Consider the following 20,848-nt stretch of genomic DNA (forward strand, 5'->3'; position numbering starts at 1 on the left):
TGCAAAAAATTCTTATCTTTTAGTTCATTACTCCTCTGATATTGTTGAACAATATTCTCCCTAAGTCGTGGTTGATCATCATTTTGTTTATTTGTTTTTTGTTGTCAATTATTTAATTCCTCTTTGGTTTGATATAATTCTTCTGATCTTAATTTGTGTACTCGTTCTCTAGGTTTCAAATTTTCTCTCTTTATATTCATCATCCTCTCTTAATTTGTTTATTCTTTCCTTGGTCTTAACATTTTCTTCCTTTTTATTGTTTGCAACATTTTCTTCCTGTTTATTTTTTTGTTGTTGTTAGTAACATTTTCTTCCTTTTTATTCTTTCTTTGGTTTTAACATTTTCTTCCTCTTTATACTTACCACCTTCTCTTAATGCTTTTATTCTTCCCTTGTTCTTAACATTTTCTTCCTCTTCACATCTTCTTGTCGTTATTTTGATATATTTCTTCATGTTATCTTTCTTTTCCTGTATGATTGTTTCTTTTTCATTTTTGATTATTCATCAAATAATCCAATAATAAAAACTGAATATTTTACACTGTAAAGTCGAAATTAACATTTGTAGCCAGTATACAGGAGTTAAATAAATGGAATAGTGTAATTATTATTAACTTTTATTTATATGACAACCTGAAATTTGAAACTTTTGTTAATCAGTAACTCATGAAGATACGATTAATACTGATCTAGTAATATGAGTAATAAAAGGAATTTTATTCTATTCTAATATTTCATGAAAGACTGTCGAAATAATAAATGTATAAATATTTGATGTTAATATTTCAGAAATTGTGTAACTGTCCACTTTATTAAAGAACTGGAGGTTTGTATCTCACTTTCAATTGAAATAAGTTTAAATAAAGTACAGCAAAAAATGTATATATGTAATTTAATAAGTGTACAAAAAAGTCATGTGGTGTTCATATCAGATCTTTTTTGTTTTGTTTAGCCTACTTTATGAACTATCCTTGATAACATACTTAATGGTATGTTATCAAGGATTATTCTTAATGTAAATTCACCTATGAAAATAAAACATGTTTTGCTGTAATAAAAGGTTTTCTGATTAATTTAGATATTAATCATGTACCATACATGGTTGTCAAAGAAGATATAATTAGAAGTTGCAGGTGGTGGATTTGATGTAAGTACTTTATAGTCATTATTGTATAAATATTTAGAAAAAAATAAGTTTTTAAAAATTAACAGTATAAATTATAACAGGATGATTAAATAATTAATCAAGTAATAATATATTTTACACAATGATTCATTTATTACTCGTTCTAAATTCACACTTATCACAGTATATACGTACAAAACATTCACTCCATAACATAGTAATAATAATAATAATAAAGATGATGATAATATTTATCTACAATTTTTTATTAACAACTTTTACTTTAAAATAATGATAATAATTATTGTTGCATTAAGATATGGTATATGAATGGTTTATTTAAATGACAAATTTCAGGAATATCCTATTAACAGGTATAATAATTAAAATGTATTCTAAAGTAACCCAATAAAGTTGATTTAGGAGTATATTCTAAAAAAAAAAAAAATATAACCAAGCTGAATTTTCACATTCATATGTTTTAATGTTATAAACTGGATTGACAACATATGCATTAGTTTGACATAAATAATTAATTCTTTTTTATTAGTATAACAAGTAAACCCTACTAGAAATAACAAAATTAAAATAGTATCTGGAAAAGTTTTTGAAGCAATTTAAGTTTTAGAAATTTGTTAATGCAAATTCACTTCTTTGTTTTTGAATACTCACTTAGGTCACTGGGGTTCAATTAGAGGTAAAATATCTGGCTGGTTTGAACTAAATTTGAACAAGATTCACAATTATCCTTACATCATTAGAGTGATTTGAATTCCTACAGGTTTCATTATTTAATATCTATAGAGTGATATTTAAAGGGATACCCGATAAATATATAAACTTTTATGAGACAAAATACTGTGTAATGCACTTTTATATGAGGAATTACTGCACTTTTATATGAGGAATAGATAAGTTATGTAGAAGGAAACAATTTTGTAAACATAATTTATAATGTTCTCAATTATATCAAGAGTACAGTACGACTTAAGTGATTCCAAATCAAATACAGCAATTTTTGTTAAGGAAATGGCAAGCATTCTTTTTCTTAAAAAATTGTGATTTTTGACAAAATAATTTCAAAAATAATATTTAGATATCTAAATATAAAAATGAAAAATAATGACTTTTGATTATATTATATATCAAAATATCATCAAGGTACGCTAAAAATTGGTTGAATTTGCAAATTATTAGACAACACATCAGTAAAAATAAGCTCAAGAGATAAGAAATAAGCTAAAGTATTTATTGGAGAAAACTATACTTGATAAAGTTATCTTAAATTTACATAAAATTATTATCAGTTTTAGCAAATTTCATTTATATAATTAAATTTTTTGCACTTTGTCCTTTTGTTTTTTCTTCACATTTCGTACTTTTGTAGATATCTCTGCTTCATCAGAATGCTTTTTTATGGTTTAATTTATTACTTATGATTTAACTATTTATATGAAGTATTTGAGAACAATTCAATTTCATATAATTATTTGAGATGTAAACACACCTACCAATAAATAATTCTGATATTTTTAATGTTTTTACTTAATTATATATATAAAAAAAAAAAAAACATTCTAATGGAACAGAAATCTCTTCTAAATACTGAAAAAGAAACAAAGGTGTAACAAGTGAAAAAAATTAGTTTTCTAAATAATTACATAAAATATTCACAAAGTGGAAAAAATAGTATTATTTTGTTTGAATCAGATGTGTGGATAAAAAGAAAAGATAATGAATAGCTAGAAACTTTTGAAATGTAATTTGTAAAAAAGATGAAAAAATAAAATAGAGACAAGATGAATTCTTGTTTGGTTTTCAATGTTTGCTTATTATTCTTTTAAAAATTAGTAAAAGGAAGAATAAGTTAAAATATCTGAAAGCAAACAGAAAATATTCAGAAATAGAAGTAGGAAGAAAACAGAAGTGATATAGCAATTATCTATCAACCTTTCTAACAGTAGAGTACAAGCAATAATGATATAACACCACTAAGACAGCAAATTCCCATGACTCCAATCTCCTAACCCAGTTTTTCTGTTAGCTGATCATCCTTTCTATCATGTTCTTCTTTTTGTTACTTTCGATTCAACTACATCACTGCTGACAGCCTGTATGTATACCAAAATGATGAGGTTGTATAAAATGCCCACCGATATGCAAAGTGTTGATCAGATAAAGCCAGGATCTAACTCATCTAACAATATAAGTACCTACATCAATAAAGTACTTTTAACAAAAGAAATTATGAAATATTTTATATAGTAATTTAAAGTTTTTATTTTTATAGGGGCATTTTATTATCTAAAACTGCTCAAAAGGATTATGATGTTTCTTTTTCAAATCAAACTCTGTTTTTTTTTTTTATTAAAATAATATTTCACTGGGAGAAAGAAAAAAATCTTTACGTCATGTTCCATTTTTCTCTATTGTACAAACACAAGACATAAGATCACTAAATTTAATTTATAATTTTTAACAGATGAAAATAAAAGTACAAAAACAGCTTGGCTATAAAGTTATTAACTTGGGAATTAGTGACTGAATTTTTATATAACTATAAATACAGAAAGTTTTTTTTTTAATAATAACCTAAAATAGTAAATATAAATTTCATATGAGAATAAATAGTAAATATGCAAAAAATAATATACAATAATATGGAACCTTAAATTAAAATGTTTATGTGCATATATATAGGAAAATGAAACATTCGCAATAAGTTGATCCTATGTACAAAATTAACCATGTTTAAATTTAGGCAACATCAAGTTGTAATGTTTGGTTTGATGTACCATATGTAGTAGTATATAAATTTTATGTCGAATAATAAAGAAATATTTAACATACAGACAAAATAAAAATCTGAACTTAACAATTAAACACACTGTACTAAACAAATACGTGATTCTGTAATTGATTTATTTGAACCATAATATTTACATTTTTACTTTTTGATTATGAATTCTATGCATTAAATTATTAAACCTGATACATAAATTTTAAATACACATTAACAAAATATTCAGGATGAAAAGGATAAGCTAATGAACTTAACCACAACAAAGAACAAATGCATAAAAATTACATATTTATGTACAACTACAGAGGAAAAACTGTATCAATGTAACAACATTAATCTACAATATATATATATTTATATTTTTAATGAATAAAATAAAAATTAAACTAATATTATTTTTATAGAAAAATAGAAAGCCTTAAATCATTAAAAATAATATAACAAAAAATTTTAATATATTAAGAATACAATCATTGTTAATTTCTAATAACTAATAAACATTCATTGTATCATTTACTTTAAATTAAAACTGTACAGAAATTTAATAAAATTAAAATATACAATTAAAATGACAGACTAGAGCTTCAAAACTTGTTGAGATGTAGTATATTAAATGTTTCTTCAACAAAAATGCTCATCTTTTTGTTATAAATGAATATAATCATAAATTAAGTAAAAGACAAAAAAAAAAAACAAATTATAAAATTGAGGAATGTGCAGTATTTTGTAAAATTTAAACACTTCCATTCTTTTGGGATACAAAAGTAAAAAATGATAAACATGAAATTTGGTGAAAAAATGGATAGACAATTGGGAAAAAATTACAGAACAGAAATTTTAAATTAATTCAAAGGAATTTATTTACCTAGATTATGAAATTAAATCAAATTATAAGTAAGCACCTAATATAAAGCATATGGGGCATAAAATTGGTTGATAGCACCTTATTTTAAATGAATTAATTCTCATATTTAAAAACCAATTAAGAATTATTATCGTTTAACATATACATTTTATACAACAGCATGATAAACTTTAAGACAAAACTTGCCCATATAAGACTTATTACAATACAACCCACGTTCAAACAATACACAATCAACATTTTTTCTAAATTTACTAGGTTCAATAATTTAAAAATAAAATCAAAAAATTAGAAACAAACATCAGAATGATGTAAAGAAGTTATGTGAATGACATGACAAATTATACTCGATAAATAGTTGTCATTATTAATAAACTTATATAATAGATTCTTTTAATAATTATGAGTATCCAATAATTATCATGTATGGGATAAAAAATTCAAGCATATATATTATTTGGTTTTAAACTTTTTAACATTTAACAGCTCAAGATTACTTTGTGGATCAATTATAAGAATGTTTAACAAGTAATGTCTTATTATGGTAAAACTTTTATCACATACCTTAGCTTCCTAACTTATAAATACTTGATTAATTTTCTGATAGTATTATATTTTTAATGTTATGTAAAATGACAGTGTTTCAGGCAATTGCAATTTTATAAATAACAACAAAAATGACAATTAAAATAACAATAAATATGCAAATTACATAAATTATGCAAAACTGAATAAGATCAAACATTTTTTGAGTGTAAAAATAAAGAGATACTGAAAAAATGTGGATAAATTCAGTCATGAACTAAGTTTAATAAGTCAAGCAATCTTAAAAACGCATAATTTTCAATAGTTAATATTTAAACTGATTTATTACATTAAAATATTTTCGGTTTTTATTTTTTTAACAAGAATTATTTACCCTATTACTACTAGTTTAATTCTGTATGCAAAAAGTACATAAAACATACTTAATCAAGCAATAATTGTCTGATCATAGCATCAAAAATGTAATATTACATAATATTAATGTTAAATATTTTGAAAAGAAGATTGTACAGAATTATAGCCTCAAATTAATTATTCCAGTTCTTGTACAAAAGCAGATTATAAAATAATTTTTACCTGAAACAACATAAGTAAATATGTAAATAAAACAGTTCATTACAGTAAAATTATACAATATACAATACACAATATAGCGTAACTTGAAACATTTTTGGAAATCATTTTAAGTTAGAATGATTATTATTTATTTATTTTTATTATAAACTCTGTTTTAGTATTTCAGGTGTTACAATTAATAATTATTTTTACTTTCATCCAGTAATTAAAAGATCATAAATAAAAGAATATGTTTTAATAACAATTAATTTGTCTATTTTTAAAGATAAGCAAGGACATTTTATACGTAATAATGTATATATAACTTGTTTAGAATTTTGATTAAATGTATTAACAAATAATATGGAAATAGTAAACATAAAATCAAAATATGACTACAGTTCTTGATACCATAAAATTGATAAAAGAATTTAGGCAGTGCTACAATGTTGTACTGGAAATAGTCATGACTATTTAAGTGAATATTAAAATAAGATGGGCCATATGAAATCAATTCTAAGTAGACAAATCCTGAAGTTAATTTAGCAGTAAAAAAGAAAATACTAACCAGAGATCAGCAAATAAAGTTAGATATATAAAAAATATCTTAAAATAAACTAAACATTAATTGGACCCAGTTATGCAAGAAAAAACCACCAAAATTGGGAATTTGGTTTGAATCGCTTATATTAGTCATTAATTCCTTAAACAATAAAGATCCAATTCAAATTTGCACTGGGCTGCTATCTGTTGAAGTTTGATCCAACTACCATTAACTAAATTCATGATTTTTAGTTTTACAATAGGAACCAAAAATCTTGTCAGCTGATTCTCCCATGTTTTTCCACTACAGAACTAAGTGATCATGTTGAGGTGTATGATTGAAATACAGTGAATTTGTACAGTATCTCTTAGTTAATATTGTTTAATTAATTGTTATTTATATAATTAAAAACGAGGGAGTTAGTTTAATAATATTTAAATTTATTGTAGGAATGTTTCCAAGAACAAAGTTGTTTCTTGACTTAGCCTTAGCTGCAACACCAGTGTTTGAGGTTAGTTCACCAAATAACCTTTTGTAATTGTTTTTTTTTACACATTACCTTAACTACCTTAATGATTTTTATTTTATAAACAATGTTAATAATTCTATACAGAGCTAGTACTTAATATTTAAAAATAAATGTTACTTTTCTGGTTACACAGTTTTGCATAATGGTTAACAGGTGGTTCTGTATGCTTAATGACAGCATAGGCTAGTTTCAGTTACTTCAGACATAATCTTAAAATAATCTTTCTATATCATGATTGGTGGGAAATCTTTTGATGTGAATGTACTTTGCTAGTAACTAACATTTTTCTATTTTATCATTATGTTTAAAAGCACGGTATCCCCTGATGCAAGAATTTATACTGGATACTATTGATAAAACTGCTAATGAAAGAACACCTCAGATGAAGCAGTAGTCTTATTGGTTAATAGTAGTGGAAATGGATTTAATGTTCTTTCAAATAATGAGGATAATGAAACTGAATCAACCCCTGAAGCAGTAACTGTGGATACTACTTACAATACTGGAAAGGAACACAATAATTTAGTCTTATTATTTGTAGCAGTAATAATGAAAATGGTTTTTTAAATAATAATATTATTACTAAAAATATTATTATTGAATCAGCCTTTGAAGCAATAGAGGAAGGAATACAGTCTCCTTCTATTCTATAATGTGAAAGAGCTGCTGGGAGCCCTGCTACTATTCTTGTGGTATTAAATCTAAAGATTAAACAATCAGGTATCAAACAACGGGGGAGAGAATGAACAAGGCTGTGAAGATAAGAGAGGTGAAATTACTACCAGTGCCTATCCATATGTCAGTACTTAAAGCAACCAAAACAAGCAAGGAAGAGGAAATATGGCAATTTAACAAGAGAAAATTGGAAGAAAAGAAGAAATCCAAATATACCCTATTTTAACTCTAAGAAACAGGAGCTAAATACTAAAGAGTTCAGAGAGTGTTCAGCTATTCAAGAAAATGCTGTTTAAAAATTAGCATTGATGAAAGAAAAAAGTGCTATGAAAAATTTTGGGAACTTGGAAATTACAATGCATAGGTAACTGTTAAGGAAAAAGATGTCAATCGTCATAGAACATTAGGACCTTCTGAAAGAATTTTTAGTAGAATTTACTAGCTGAACAATAGAGATGTGCAGACCTTTCTTCTGCTAAAGTTTATATTTATCAACAATGAGGATGGACACAGCTTTGAAGAAATTAAATTACATTCCATAGTATACAAAAGAGGTGGCCATAGAAGATTACAGATGCCCAAAAAGTGAATGCCATTGAACACATCAACAAATTTCCTTGATATGAGAGTCATTATAGCAGTATAAGATGGATGGTGAATATTTCCCTTGCCATGTAACAGTTGATTTTATGCATAATTTGTATAAACAGGTATATCAAAATTGTGTTTCCTTTTCCAAGTACAAGCAATTTTCTTGACATTATTCAATCTACAATGCAAAAAATTTAAAAAAGATACTTGTTAAAGTATGATGCCTTTGAAGTATTAAACAAAATGCCACCACGTCGATGAAAAACAACAAATAATAAATTAAAAAATAAATGAATATACAGCACATTTACAAATGGCTGAAAAAGCAGATAAATGTTAAAAAAAGATATGAGAGGGAGAAACAACTAACCACTAGAAACCTTAACGTTCAAATTGGAAAATACTTTACCACTATTTCACCTGCCCACAAACATTATATTTTATAAAAGACAACTGTGGTTATACAACTGCGGTGTGCATACTGGAAAAAGAGATAAATGTTATTGCTACACATGGCTAGAAGCAACAGCAGGACGAGATGCTCAGGAAGTTGGCTCTTGTTTAAGATACCACATTTTTAATAACTTAGAAAAGTCTGTCACAGAACTTATCTGTTGGAGTGATAGCTGTGGTGGTCAGAATAAAAACATAAAAATATAACACTTTTAGAGCAACATCCTATAATGCAGATAATTACATTGAAATACTTAGTGCCAGGGCATAGCTTCCTCCCAAATGATACTGATTTTAGTGACATTAAATTAGCACTCAAATTTCAGCAATGGGTTTACGCACCTAAGAAAATGAAGATGCAAGCAAGAAAACAAACCTTTTTCTATCCACTTAATGGATAAATCAAATTCTCTTGGTGCAGAAGATATTCAGAAAGTAATCACAAACAGAAAAAAAGGATATAAACAAGAAGAAACTTAATTGGTTTAAAACAAAACAAGTACAGATTCATAAGAACAAGCCTTTTTCAATTTTCATGTCTCAGATCTAAGAAGAAGGCACTTCTGTTGAAGTAAATATTCAAAAATGAAACAGTACGCTGCAGACACTTTATAGTAAACTGAAGTGTCTTTGGCTAGAAGGAAAACCAATAACAAAAGAGAAATTTAATAACATAAGAAGTATTATGCATCTAATCCCAAATGAATGTAAAAGTTTCTACAGAGGTTTTATCACTGATTGCAATATTTGTGACGATGTAGATGGTTTTAATGGCCCTTTAAATTTTGAACTTGACAAAGAATATATTATTAATGAGGATTACTGAGAAACTTTCATGTGTATGTAGTTAGCTGTTAGCGATTTAAAAAGAAAGTTAGAATAATAGACTGAAGTGTTATTAAAAGAGTAATTAGATTTTTTTGAGGAAAAATGTATTATTCTAGTAGAGGAAACTACTTGGAGACCTTCATGTAAAATGTTAAAACCGTATGTCTTTGGAAAATGTTAAAATAAAAATTATCAGAAAATAATACCTGTTTTTATAAAGTTACAACTAACCAACTCCTGTTTATCTAATTATTTGATAAGTAATACAGAACCAACAATCATTTTTAAGTGTATTCAGGCTTTTCTGTAGATTTTAGTGTTCAGCAATATTGGATGATAAAAATATGATGCAAATATAAACATATAATATATGAATAGTCGTAAAAATCAAGCTCATACAAATTTTTTTCTTATATGCAACTAAAATTGGCTCTACTGAAAAATTTCTTTTTTGTAGTTGGTTCCTTCTTGCACAACTGGGTTCAATTTCATTAATATAAATAAAAACAATATTAGTAATATCAAACTTATAGATATATTAATAACAGAAACTGCAAAATAACTAACTGATCAAAACAAAATAATCATAAAAAAATTTTATTAATATTTATAACAAATTTAAAATAAATTTAATTAATTTACCTGTTTCTTCTTCTAACATACATGTAATACTAATAGTGATTATTGTCTATAATTTGAACAAAAATTCTCATTAGATACTAAGTACAATATCTTTACACGATTAAGATAGTATATAGAATGAAAGAAAAGAATTTAAGTCTAAAACCAATATTTCCAATTTTTGGTTGACAACACAAAAAAATTTCTATAACAGTTCAACATCAAAAGTCACTCTCAGCATCTGGTTTAACTAGCCCAATTGATTTTAGATATGTAATTAGTACTCTATGAATAGTTTTTTAAATTAAAAATTTTATATTAGGTTTTCTGAACAGTCAGATACACAAATCAGCTTATCCCTATACTTTGTTTACCAAGAGTAATGATTTCACTGGTTTTAGTAAATAAAAAACACTACCAATTACATATTTATTGCATTATTGATTCAGAAATCAATGAACTAATATGAGTGACTATTATTGTGATGAAATAATAATTAGTTTATATTCATTTCTTATGAAAGAAAAGTATTACTAATAGATTTTGAGGAATTTTAACAGTCTACATTCATGTATGGAATTTAAAGTAAAATAAATTGCTCCGATATGAAGATCCAAACTGAAAAAGTAAATAAATGATTGCCAGAACTTAATATTCAAGATAAATTTCATTTAGTATAGCTAAATATCTCAAAACAGGTATGTAACTGAACTAATAAAGATCTAATTATCACAAACGCCAAATAACAAATAACGCTATGAAAAATAAAAATTATTTACGATATATGGAAAGAAAACAAATATGCTTAAACATACTCTTTATATACCAAATCACACAACACAGAAGTAAATCAAAACAATGAATCATATGGTTTATAAGGAATAAATATTTAATTTATTAAATATTTATTTAAAAAAAAAGACAGACATAAAAATTTTTAATAAGTGAAATGTCTTCAACACTAAAAAAACACACACAGACAAGGAGCCCATTATTATATAATTAATAACTATTTAGAAAAGAATTCATAATTGACTTTTTTAGCTGATTTTTTTTAAAAAGATTCAACTATAATACAAAGATGATGAGTCGCAACGATCACAATGGTTAAATAATTTTGGGCATAATTTATGAGGTAATTATATTAAAACAACATCTCTGATAAATATTTGATGCAATTCAATAAGTAAAAACAAATAATAGAACCTATTCATAACAAGTGAACTCTATGATAAAATTGTTTTGTTCTTTATTTATTCATATTAAGTAAGTTATTTATTTGAACATTACTTGTACAATATTAAAGAAATATTTTTTTATATAGCTATTGAGCCCTTTTCATTAAAATTTTATTAAAAAAAAGCCTGACAAAAATTGAAACACTAGCACATAAAATGCAGTTCCAGCTAATCTAGATTTTCTATATCTATACTGAGTTAATTCCCATCAAGTTTAGATGAATGGGATTTGAATATGTTTGGTAAAAAAAATAAATACATTTAAACAGTAATTACATCATAAATAAATGAAACATGTAAATATTATGTTTATTGATAAATTTTAATTACTAAACAAAATTTAAAACTGTGAAAGAAACACTAAAGAAGAAAGACACTACAGTAACATACATTAATTAAAAATGGCTTTATCACAAAAATTAATCACCATAATCAGTGCAATTCTTAGCAAAATACATCTGAGTATGAATGAGTATCCCTTCACAGTTATATCGATCAAATTCTATCATACTTAAAAAACAGGTGTTCAACTTTAAAATACAAGATAATGAAAAAATCTTACTAAATTTACACACAGCAGTCTTATAATTTCACACGAAAAATTATTTTTCTCTTTTTATACATAAATAACAATCTATTTTATAATTATATATAATGGACAAAACAAGTAACTTTTACAAATAAAGGCACTTAAAATTTGTAAGCACAATAATTTTTATGTTGGCTAATCAATTGTTATCTAATTATTATATCTGAACTCTGAACAAACAACAAAAACAACGATCTAATAAAATAAAACTGAATAAATGTTATACTAACTAAAATATGAGCTTGAATCACTATAAAAGCCTTTATGCATTTAATACCGTAATATTTTCTAATATATGCTAAAAAATATTTCTGGTGTTAAAATTTTGTGATATATATCTTAACTACTTAAAACAAATTTCTAGAAAAATAGTTTTTTAAACTTAATTTTTAAGAATACATCAAACTTATAAAAAAAAATTATTAATACAAAATGAAAAATAACTTGCGAAATTTTACATGTAATAATAATCATTTCTATTGTGAACATTACAGAACATGTAATACAAACATACTTTTTTTAAGATACACGTTAAAAAAAAATTATACATATTTACTTATAAAAGAAAATAATTATGCAATTACGAACTGAAGAAAATAAAGAACGCTTTACGTAAACTGGTAAAATAAAATGGAATAAGCAGGTGAAAAGTAAAATTAACGATGTACTTATTAAAGATAGAAAGAATTTTTTTTTTTAGTTTGTTAATGTAGTTATAATGAAGAAAATGTACTAGCAAAAAATAATGTTAACCTTTCCCAAGCTCCACATGTATTACACCGTTATTACTCTTAGCAAAATTTTTTTTAATACATTTTTGAGAAATTATACATATGTTAATGCTAGTATTGGTTAGGCTTTTTTTTTTTAAATTAGAGACATAAGTCTAATGAATTGTGCTAACTGTTGTTAAAACATTACAACCATACACTGCAAACAAAAAAGTAAGCTAGCATAGACAAAATATAACATATCATTATAACTTTTACAAACTATAAATAAGGATTGAAAATAAACTGATTCTATATAAATTTTACATGTCGTAAGAAGAGAATGTTTGTATTGTATACATGGAACCTAAGGTAAAGCAACACTATATAAAAAACCTTAAAATATTTTATAAGGAATGAAGAAAATAAATGTTCTGATAAAATATTTTTATCCGTCTAAGGTGATAGGATAAACTACTTTCCTCTTACAAAGTAACAGTTTCACAACAACTGGAATGTCTCAGGTGGAAGAAAAATAAAAGCATTAAAATTAGAATAAAGTACCACTAATTAATGACTTGCTTAAGTTCATATGAAACATCATTAGAAATTTCTATTTTGCTAAGTAACGCTACAATGTTTACATTTCTTGGCCAATGATCTTATCATGGACACTTAAAAAAAAGCAAAGTAAATTAAATGTGCATGAAAAAACAAAATAAACAGAAATAGAATTTAAAACAGTTTAAAAAAAATCAGTTTAAATGATTCAGCAGGTTAGGAGTGGTCTGTAAACATATGAAGTTGTGATAAGGTATCTTTTACTTGACTAAACTGATTTCTGGTGACCAATATAGGTCAATTAGTATTTAATTATGCAAGCATATAATTCAGAAATAGTTCATGCAATATGTTAACATGTGAATACAACTGCATTTAGCTTGGGAAGGTAAGAACCAAGAGTACTGTGGAAAGGGAGTAATTAAATGAACACCTTCAGGTCATTCTTTCACTTAATTTTTATTTATTTGTATGATAATGTTGTGGTTGTCTATATTTCTCTGACTGAGCAATATTACAAATTGGGCAAAATGAAAACAAGATAAATATTATTTGCAAACGTCAGTAAAGAGAAAAATATTAAGCAATTTTACTTAAATGACAGTGGGGACATCATTAGAAAATAGCCTAAGTAAAGATTAAAATTAAACTTGATAATAAGCAAGAAAAATTAATTGTAATAAGATCTACTTTTACTTTACTTTTTTTTAAACAGGTTTTTATTCTTAAAACACATAATAATTTTTATTAAAAAATCAACATATAAAAAAAAATTACATATATTATATATAACATTATAGAAGACAATCAAACTTTATTATTTATATAATGTAAAGGCACATAAGACTTTAATATAACATATAATGTTTTTAACATATATTTAAAACAATATTCTGAAATATGTATGTTTCTAATCCACAATAAAATAAAATATTTTGAAAGAATGATAATGCTCTTTTAGCTATTAATATAGAATTCTCTACAACAAAAAAAAGTTATCTTTCTTTATAAGTTGTTTCCAGAAAATGATAACCTTTTTAAAAAAAAAAACTTATTTATGCACTGTTAAAAAAAATATCAGCGTTAATGAAATACATTTATTTTACATTAATAAAATTCAAAATAATGAGCAAAGTACATATACAAAAACATTTTATTAATGTATATCAATTGCACACATTTTTTTATATACATATATATGGGCATACAAGACAAGTATCATTATTGCATATTATTTTATTATCTGATGTAATGTACTAAAAATAAGTCACTTTTTAAGAAAATATTCATTACTATGGGTAATTAAAAAGTCATAATCAAGTTTGATTATACATATATAATTTTTTATCATCTGACTGGTTTGCACTTTTGCATTCCTTTCCATATAGGACTATTGTTTTAACCTTAACAAGGATATAACATGCCATATATTCTTTTGTTCGATTACGTGACAATTTATGTTTCCATCTCATTCAGAATCTGAGTTATATCAATACTTTCTTTTACTAATGTCTATGCAATTGTTTCACCTAGATTCCTTTTAGCAGTTTCTAATTATCTTTAAACAACCATTCCTTCACATTTTCTAAGTGACATTCAATCTCTCTGCCCTGATATTCAAGAAAAATGTCATATCCCTTAAAAATCTTTAAGTTTGGTTTTGATTAGATTCTTTCTCGGAAGTCCATCCCATGTACAGATAGTAGAGCTTGTTTTCACTTTCATTCAGCTCTTTGTCTAATTGTAATAATCTTTCAAATTTTTCCTCTCTTTTTCTACCTTCACTGTAATGAATGATTTAAAAGAAAAATTAACTTTCTACAAGATTATTCTTATTGCACTGATAAAAGTCTTAAACATTATATAGCTCACAATTCTTTTTTGATGAAAGGATTCTATAAAAAATCAAATATGTAGCATTACAATACAATAAAAATGGCATTTACAATGATCAACTATAAAATGATCAACTTTAATCTAATTTACTGATTATAATAAATGCAACAACTTTGATGGCTTCAGCAAAGGCATATCTGACAGTAATATCATAAAATTTGCACTTAGGATGCATAACGTAAACAGGAGACAGTCACCAACATAATAAAATGAATCATTCTATAATTGAAAGAGCTATTGCATAACAATATTTTAATAATGTTTACAGAATTAAAAGGACTTTTTAATGGGGAAGAAAAAGAAAGGATAAAACTTAGAAAAGAACTGATTTTAATAAGTTTAAAAATGATGTATCTATAAGAACTATGAACATATATAAAAGCAAATTATCAGACATGCATGAAAATTATAATTTTGAAGTATTTTTTATAACAAATAAAATTTTAAATATTAATTAATTATTGATAGTCATTAGCAATTTTTTAATTTTCCTCTGAACTGTCATTAATCATTAACCCTTTGGGAACTATTCAGCGGACACAATGAAAAATGTTATATGTTTCCTAACAGCAATCTAAACAGATGATATGGAATCCATCTGTTTTAAATGAATAATGAATAAGAAAAAGAAAGAAAGAAAAATTACATTTTTTATCTGTGTCTAAACTTGAGAGAAAAGTTCATAAAATATTGATTATATATATATATATATATATATAAAACAATAATTTTATTTGAAAATAAAATTTTGATTTATATTACTTATTATTTCTAAGTACTTGAAACATGACTTCTGCTGTATTTAATGAAATTTGTTTATGTAATAAGAATGCAAAAGGACATAGATATGTGCAAAAAAATAAATAATGCAAAAAATAAATATATTTATTTTAACCTTTTATTTTCTTATTAAGATAAATATATTTTAATTAACACACAATACTAAAAATGAAGCAAGTAACTATAAACAATAGAAGAAATTTCATTATTAGAGATGTTAAGAAGTAAATCACATACATCCCACCCCCTGCTATGTGTTTACATAACATAAATTATAATCAATAGTCATGTACAATAAATTATTTATAGAAATGAGATATAATTATAAAACAGTGTGATGTCTTGAAAATTTTTACTATAGATAGTTACTTGAGAAAAATTACCTACTGATAATATACAGATGACTGGACTTCTTTGGTTATTATAGAGGATGGAAAATTTATTAATATCTAAAGGGTTAAAGAAAAAGCTCATTACTAAAGAAAAGGATTTCCGTATTTAAAAAATAAATATCAGCACACACTTTAAGTAATCAAAATTTTACAGTTAATAAAATAAGAATAAATAAATTCTGGTTTAATGAAAGAAGTATTTATTAACTCTATATTTAATAATATGTATTTTTTACTGTTCAATAAACCAATACATACATTTATTATGCAGGTCAAAGAAAAATTTATTAAAAAAATTAATAAAAAAAGGGCATATGCTACTGTAAATAAATAAATATAGAAATTAATTTTAAAAATATATATTGTGAGCATTAAATTAGACATAACATATAGTATCATTGGCACAATTAAAAAGTATCATTAGGATAAAAAAATAAAAACGGGTCAAGAAATAAAAAAATAGAAGATACATTATAAAAGCTTCACAACCGGAGTTATTGCACTGATAAAAAAATCAATTTGTTTTAAAATAAGTGTTTTTAATCATTTCAAATATTATTTAATAAAACTCAGTTTATTTCAAATTTAATCATCTGAAATATTCTTTTAAAAGTATTATCTAAAAATATTTTTAATAAAATAATTCACATTTGTACATATTATGACATAATGTCTTAATAATTATAATTAATTACATTATAACATGATAAAGATAACACAATTTAAAAATTAAAAACACGCGAATATACAAGTCTTCAAACTATATTGGTTTACTTAATATTAGTTTAATACATGCAAAATAATCAAAACTAGACTTTAATAAGCACCTATTTAGAAAATGAGCCAAAGAAATGTTAACTAATATAACACTCTAAAAAAGCAGGGCATTGGATTTTAAGATTAAAGTAAATTTTATTATGGAAAATTTATACCATCAAATAGATATTAACAGTAAATAAAAAGAAAGAAAGAAAAAAATTAACAGTCAAGGAGACACATTGATTTGAAAATAAATAATGTTATTACTTTAAAGAAGTAAATTGGAGGAAAACAGTTAATCACTTATTAAAATAATTAAGTGATCAATAGCTCTGTTATTACTAATGCAGAAATTTTTTTTTTGCTAAAATCTGAAATAATTCTAATAGAGGCAACCATAAATCTTCTATTTATGATCAGAACATTAATAACCTGAAAATTATATTTTTTACATGGTTAGTCAGCAAGCCACCTTTCTTAAAAATAAAATACAGATGGCCTATTACTTTACAATGATTATGATATATATGGATGTGTACACACATACCTCTACATAAAAGTTTTGAAATGTTTTATTGAATGTCACATCACATTATAAACGTCAATATATTAAAACTATTTTATCTTTTCTAAACAATTCATTTAGTTAAAACAAGTTAGATTATAAAATATGTGTACATAATCCTATTTCTACAATGAAAATCGTAATAGGTGACCTTACATGAGACAAGTAAAATTAAAAACTGATAGTCACACTAAAAAATATCAAATATCCCATGCCATGAACAGTAGGGAAAGTGGGAATAAAGAAGTTCCTAGCTGTCTTTTTCACTGTGATGAACATATTAAAAAGGACTTTAATAATTTGATAAGAATAACCATACAATGATGGTATATCGATTTTCATATTATGTCATAATAAAAATGCATTTGGAACAAGTAGTAGCAATGAACAAATAAGAAATGGATAAAATGTCACAGTTGGTTTAATAAATAAATTTCTTTTTACTGGAATTTAAAAACTATTACAATACTGTTTCTCATCTGACTGCATTCTATTAACAAATAATTATAAAGTTAATTATGATAGCTAAATAATTATTTAAGCTGCAAAATAATCATAATTTATTTACTGAACATACTTATAAATAATTTACTAATTAATTTAGTTACATTACCATGTGAGGTATAAATATTAAGGAATATTTACTGAGTATGGTGAGGAAGTATGTAGGGCAGAACTTACACGATACTTCGTAATTTATGTGCTCATAAGTTATATCCTGTACGTAGGAGAGATATGGATGATGAATATTTGGTCTTTGGTCATGTTCTATCAACATCTGAAAATCTTAGGTTAAAAACCTTCAAGTATTCATTTGCCTCATTTTAGATTCACTTACCCAAGATGTTTTTTTCAACTTTGAAACCTTATCGTTTATCATGTCCTTCAAACAAAATTACTCTTTTCTTATCATATGTGTAGGTATTATGTATTCAAGTGTTAGATAATTTGAATTAATATTCACCTGAATATTCATTACTCTTAATATTTTATTTAATATTTGTTGATATTTTAAAGTATAAAAAGACCAATAAATGTAATTATTTATATGACTGAACATTATACAGAATATGGGGGGGGGACACATATATTAATAATTGTGGTGTAACATGCTACACCGCTAGTATTTATGTTAATTTTATTAGCAAAAATATCTGTGGCTGCTATCTGATTTATTTTTCTCATTTTTATTATTTTTTTTTTTTATACTATTCAATGAATGCATAACATATAAATTTATAGATCAATAATTATAATAATCTAATACTAATCAGTGGCAGCCTTCTGCAGGTTGATTCTGTTTCCTTACCTTTCATCCTTCTTCATAGGATTCTAATTGCTCATCTCTAATGCCATGCCTGCTGGTGCCTTCCAGTATAACTGGTGAGGCATTGCTTCTTTATTGGAGTTTAATAGGGAGTGAATCTCCATGTGAGACTGTCGAGAGACTCATTTTCTTGCCTGAGGATTGCAAAAACTAGTTGCCGAGTTGTCCATTGGTTGAAATGGATCTCCTATATTACTCTTCCAAAAAATACAAACAGTATATATGATAGTTTCAGTAATATAAATAATGACAGATACATTCTGTACCTCCTGTGAATGGTATAATCAGCTTCTTGATTTCTATTCTTTGGCTTGACTTTTTTTTAAATTATACTTTTTTCAAATTTTTTGTCTATTGCATGGAGGGTAATGTGGCTGGCTTATACCTTGTACTTTCATTATGTTATGAAAAAACATTTTCATAAGTTTAAGTAATAATAATGGCTTATATCTGCCACATCCCGATGCAAGAGTTAATGACATAGTTTATTCTCATTAACTCTTACAAATAACTAAGTGATATCAGAACTTCAGCTGGTTAAGAAAGGTGCAGCTAAAGCCAGTCCATTCTGCAATTAAAGGATTTAAAAAGTAACAAATAAAAATTAAAACATAATGCAATAAACATACAATATTCACTAATTTAATAAAAACTAATAAGTTTTATTTAAAAAATATGTGTTGTATATGAATTACATTTAGATAGTTTTACTAAAAATCTGAAAAACAACTACACATAAATGTGTCACTTGACTAGTTTAGCCAAAATATTTATCTACATTTTAACTAATATTTATTTGCATTATGAAACTCTATAAATGTCAATTAATATATAATATAATTACAATAATGCATTATAAAAAAATAAACATAAATACAGCAAACTGAAATGCACGTCTGTATGTGATAAATAACAGAATAAATATATTAAGTAATGATACATTTATAAATAAACATCCTGATTATTAAGTCTTAAAATATAACTACTAATGCTATTAACAGCATAACATTTCACAGTTTAAATTATTATGTTCAATATTATTGATTAAATTGAGCATTTTTTAATAGCTACCACAATTATTTATTATAAAAGTATATTTATTTTAGTGAATAATTCAGACGTTAACAACAACAGTAATTCGGTTACAGATCTTTATTCATTATACATATATAGGTGTGAGCATACAGTCTCATAAAACAACAAAAATGCTCTACTAAGTTAAAAATTTCAAACACTGCCTCAATAATCTAATGATAAATGGTATGATGTAAAACCCATATTCTTTAAATACAAGGTGTATTCAAAAGTAAGCACCTTTTGGAAAATGTCTCTGCCAAATCTGTGGTAATAGTTTTCACAAATGCATGTTGAGTTCACTCATGTTTAAGCAGACTGAACTGTGAATGTCATTAAGAGAACCATAAATCACATTTCCATCTTGTTCTGTACATTTAAAATTAAAGGCAATCTAGAACCTATTATCCACAAAATATGTTGGTTTTTTACTTTGTAGATGTAAAAAAAATGTGAAACCAACTGAATTCATCACCAGATTTTGAAGTTTATGTTGCTTCATAATAATGCTTAGTTGCTAATTGAACCCAATTTTTGGCAGGGAACAAATGAATCGTCCCTCATGCACCACTATATCTGAAGAGATTATTTTAGCTGGCATTCTGATGATAATATCAACAGAGCAGTGCAAATAAGTTGTTATCATAGGCAGCTTTATTTTATGATGAGGAAATAACAAATTAACTGGGACCTATTATGATAAATGCTTCTATAATAATTGAAGCTAAGCAGAAAAATAGCCTAAGATACAACTGATGAAATAAAAATAATTGAAAAGTTTTTTTTTTAAATAGCTAATGCTTAATTTCCAAATACACCTT

The 20,848-nt window shown here is 25.0% G+C and overlaps 1 protein-coding gene across 3 annotated transcripts in view; it reads right to left on the reverse strand.

The window, feature by feature from the left end:
* Positions 1-4,510: 4,510 nt before the first annotated feature.
* Positions 4,511-20,848, reverse strand: part of Rok (Rho associated coiled-coil containing protein kinase) — a 147,345-nt gene continuing 131,007 nt past the window's right edge. Inside the window, exons 29-30 of one of the 3 annotated variants that reach the window (XM_075358615.1) lie at positions 18,936-19,150; positions 4,511-5,916 (exon numbers count right to left, since the gene is read on the reverse strand). The gene's annotated coding sequence lies outside the window, so the exon portion shown is untranslated. Of the gene's footprint in view, positions 5,917-17,267; positions 19,151-20,848 lie in introns of those variants that run through there. The other 2 variants (XM_075358616.1, XM_075358614.1) reach the window with 2 other exon arrangements.

The sequence above is a fragment of the Lycorma delicatula genome, chromosome 2 (genome assembly GCF_047948215.1).
Source record: "Lycorma delicatula isolate Av1 chromosome 2, ASM4794821v1, whole genome shotgun sequence".
NCBI lineage: Eukaryota > Metazoa > Arthropoda > Insecta > Hemiptera > Fulgoridae > Lycorma > Lycorma delicatula.